A 4455-nucleotide genomic window follows, 5' to 3' on the forward strand; every position below is an offset into this window, starting at 1 on the left:
GGTACAGTGATGACAGTGGTCACATATAGCTCTGAAGCATGGGCGCTCCGAAAAGCGGATGAAGATTTACTAGATGTTTTCCAGAGAAATCGCATACGGATGGTTCCGGGTTCCTAACTGACTGACTGTATTTCAAACAGTAGGATGTACGAAAAATGTGATTAAATCCCACTTTCTAGGGCTATAATGAAAGAAAGGTTGAGGGCTAGGGCGCGTTCTGTGGATTAAGGATGACAGATTCCCGAAGATTGTCCTTTTCGGTCAACCGTCTTGGGCTAAACAGAAAGCCGGTCGCCCTCGTCTGGGGTGAGAGGATGTCATAAAGAAAGATTTAAAGGAAATGGGAACTTCCTGGGAGGGTGTAAAGAGAGAGGTTATGAATAGATTGGGATGGGGGAGGAGCGTGCGTAGCTGTGTTGGCCAGAGGCTGCTTGGTGCTGCGGTGAGCTTTTAGTAGTAGTAGTAGTAGCAGTATAGAAATACTTTGTCTTGGGGTTGCTAATCGCAAGTTCTGTCTCAGTAGTAGCGCTCGTTATTCTTTCTATCATATTTTGTGCTTTCTGGGAAGAGTCTGCGAAATATTTTAGTTGGTACCATGTTTTAGTGGGAATATCATATTTTAGTTAAAAAATTCCAAAAGTTAAGGTCATATACCAAATATTAACTACAGTTACGACTACTAACAACTCATAGCAGTGCTAAGCCACTCAAGGCAACACAGGTACGCACGCTTCTTCTCCATCCCAATCTATTCAAAGCCGCCCTCTGTACACCCTTCCAGGAAGTTTCCACTTCCCCTGACCTTTTTTTAACATCCTCCCAACCCAACCGCGGATGACTTACCATGGGGGCCCATAAGAAGGGAGGCAGGGAGTGCCAGCCTCCTTGGTTAAATGATGCTCCCTTATATTTATATTTTTGTTTTCAGATTTCTGGTATACAACTATACTCCAGCGCCATGCCAAAAGGGAATGTCTGCGGTGCCACAAAATAGCAGAAGCGGCGTACCGCTGGCGCAGTCATTGTTGACCACAAACAGTTTTGTTTAGATGAGTCATTCTCAAATCCCAGCTGTAATTTATATCTGATTTTTGGCTATTCACGAGTTGCTGAGACGCGAGTCGCTGGCTTGGCGCTGGTCTTCTTCATTATTCATCAAGAGAAGTAGAAATCTTGCAGAAACGAAATGGCTCTGGCATTTCAGAACCCTTGCATCATAGTTGAAATATCTAATTGCTATGTATTCGTAACAAATTTAATTATGAAAACTAGTATTATTTTTTTTCATTGAGCAACCGTCACAATCACCATTTACGTCATAGCTGGTTTGGTAGAATAATCTTTTCTCTTAGCTCTCATACGTTCAAACATCCAGAAGTGATTTGGAAGATATATCACCTTTCAATCCAATTGTTTTGATAATGTAAATCTGTGATCTTAAATACAGACCAACAAAATGTTTATTTACCCATGAAGTTGGTGGCAAATTGCAAAGCTCATCAGAGGTTCTAACTCCGAACTCGTCCCTACCTGCACTGACATCCTCTCACCCTGTGCTTTCAGTAAGCCCTGTGATTTTGCAGCCACTGTGAAATAGGATAGTCTTACCTGAACAAGTACAACCGTATCTCATCACCACTAAGAAAACAAAATGCTTCAAGGAAGATAGGAGGGTAGAACAAAAATACTCACTGATGCATCAGTGGAAGCCAAGATTAACTCTGTTACATGGAAGCCAAAGAAGAGATGGAAAAGAAAAATTGAAGCAAGAAAAACAAAGAAGCAGGCTCTGAAGAGATCTGGACAGCACTGAGGGTCAAAATCAAACTGAAAAGGTTCAGACATTGACTGTTGAGGACAACTCAGACAGTTCTTTTGGGTAAGATAGCGAAAAGGAACGTGAACTTAGTTTTGATCTGGGTTGTGGTTGGCACTCTTTGTAAAAGTCATCTATGATGGGCAATTGGGGAGAAGGTAGACCCTACTGCAGAGGTCAGTGTTACGACTCTAGTACTTGGACAGTGTGTGATCTTGGGACAAATGTTCTGACAAAATATATCTTCCCTAAACAAGGACACCAGGCTCTTAATTTTGGACCTGATGCAGATAGTTGGGATTGGCTGACTACAATCTTATAGCCAAGCCTATTTGATTATGATTACTCTTTTCCACAGCACATGTTAGTGATTAAGATCCTTTGTTCAAGATTGGGCAGTAGCCTATTTTCCGACATTAGTGTCAAGTTGAAAATTTCCAATTACAATTAAGTGTCTACTATTAACTGTCTTTGCATTTACAATAGTTAACATTGTATATGGGTAAATATTCAAACTAATGAAATACCTATTAAGAAAATTTAGACAGATTTAGCAGAGAAAAACTAATTTTCCAGGTTGTATAATAGATATAACTATTGAGATGGTGATAGTTTCCTTCCTATTTATTTCTGTTGATGTCTGAAATAAATCCCCATCCTGTGATTAAACATCTTCTAGCATGCTCCTAGTTATTACACCTCCAGTGATTTATGACAAATAAGGAAACACACTAATTGTCCTCGATGTTCAATTCAGAATTTAACAGTTAGGAACTTGAGAATTTTCAGAACCTATCGTTTCAAGTAACGCTTCCATGTCACGGAATCAAAATCTCAGTATTTATAAACACCTGCCTATGGTAAGGACTCAAGAAAAATTATTTTTTTCTATACCAGGGTGTCTTTACTAATAATACTACCATCTTTACTAATACTACTACCATGGTAAGTGAAGCTGTCTACCTGATCAATCTTTTTATTACTCAACGTAAGCTAACTATTTAATGACACTTAAAAACAGGTTTTGTTTAGAATTTGTTTTTCTTACTTGAACTTTATTAGAGTTCAGTCTCCAGTCTTCGTGATATCCTTCTGCCGCCAGGACATTTTCCTGCTCGGCTTGCAGGTAGAATAAGCATATTATCGTATCACTAGGAAGATGTCGGAACCTGTAAAAAAAACACCATAAATGAGGTATTAGTGCCATGGGTAGTAAACACGGCAATGAATAGGTATAGCGTCGAATAATTCATTATAAAGATGACCCTCTTTCTGCTTCTCTTTTGTGACAACGTTTTCTAGCCAGTGGTGGATTAGAAAGATTATCTATTCGGTGATGGTGGGTTAAATTTAAAATCAATGGCATGTAACGTGATTGGATAGTTAGCACTTATTTAGTTTCAGTTTAACCCAAGGAATTTCTGGCAAAATTAATTATAATACTGTTATAGTTTTCTTATTGTTATAACTCACATTGTGATAAGAGTTTACATTATATGTCTTACAATTGAGAGAAGACAATGTCATATTTTGAACTTAAGAAGAAGAAAAAAGAAATGTCATTTCGCATTATCTAGAACAAAACCAGCTTGAGTTTGCCTTCCTTTTGGATCTAAATCTTGGAATTTTCTATCGTATCTTCTAAGGCTTTTTATGATGAAATAAGGATAATAATAATAAAAAATGCATTAACTAGAGTGAACAAATTCACTCTGTAAGGAGCCTCTCATTTCTGGATTTGAGGGATGATTTCTGTCTTCTTTTCTGTAATGTCTTTTTCTCTATTTTTTTTTTTTTTTTTCAATCAAAAAAGAAACTACTTCGTAAAAGAGTTAAATTAATGAACTGATATTTTAATTTAAATTATATAACATAATGTTATTCAGAAATTGGATAGTTTCAAATCTAAAACAAAAATTCCGTATTCAGAGATTCGTAGTGACAAATATTGTACTACAATAAAGCCCCCTTCCCTTAAGTAACAAAAGGCAAATTTATTATTGTTTATTTCCTTAAGAAGCAGTCATTAAGGAAGATGTCTTACCTTTTTGAAGCTTAAACTGTAGAGGCTATAACAATGAAGAATTCTGACTGTTAAGAGGAGTCGAATATCATTCAGACATAGATGTAAATTAGTAATTGTGATTGTAATGATTTAATTTACTATTTTAATTATTAGTAGGACAGAATATCGTTCAGAAATTGATGATGCTGGAATTTCCCCAAATAAAAAATAGAAAAATATACTAAATATACTTTTTTTTTTCTAATTTCAGATTGAACTCACGGCAATGCTTTGGGAAAAGGGAATAGTAATTACCAAGAAGCCTCTCATTTCTGGATTTGACGGATGATCTCTGTAATCCTTTTTGTAATGTCTTTTACTGTTCCTTTCCCAATTAAAAAAGAAATTACTTTACTGTTTGCTATTAAAAAGGAAATTACTTCGTAGAAGAGTTTAAAGTAATCGAATTAACATCTTAATTTAAATTTATATAATATAATTATTATGATATGTAATATTTAAAATTAATTGAATAATTATCAATTATTCTTGTCAACGCACTAGTTTTGAACGTCCCTCTCTGTTTTTGCCATGTAATCTGTGAAATGTTTGTATTAATCTTTAGAGACTCGTA

At 36.0% G+C, this 4455-nt stretch overlaps 1 long non-coding RNA gene across 1 annotated transcript; it reads left to right on the forward strand.

Annotated features, from left to right (window-relative positions):
* The first annotated feature begins 6 nt into the window (after positions 1–6).
* LOC136029415 (uncharacterized) lies at positions 7–4235 on the forward strand. Its single transcript, XR_010618026.1, has 2 exons — positions 7–2676; positions 4093–4235. It is a non-coding gene; the product is annotated as an uncharacterized LOC136029415 (long non-coding RNA).
* The last annotated feature ends 220 nt before the right edge of the window (positions 4236–4455 follow it).

Source organism: Artemia franciscana, chromosome 7, assembly GCF_032884065.1.
Source record: "Artemia franciscana chromosome 7, ASM3288406v1, whole genome shotgun sequence".
Lineage (NCBI taxonomy): Eukaryota > Metazoa > Arthropoda > Branchiopoda > Anostraca > Artemiidae > Artemia > Artemia franciscana.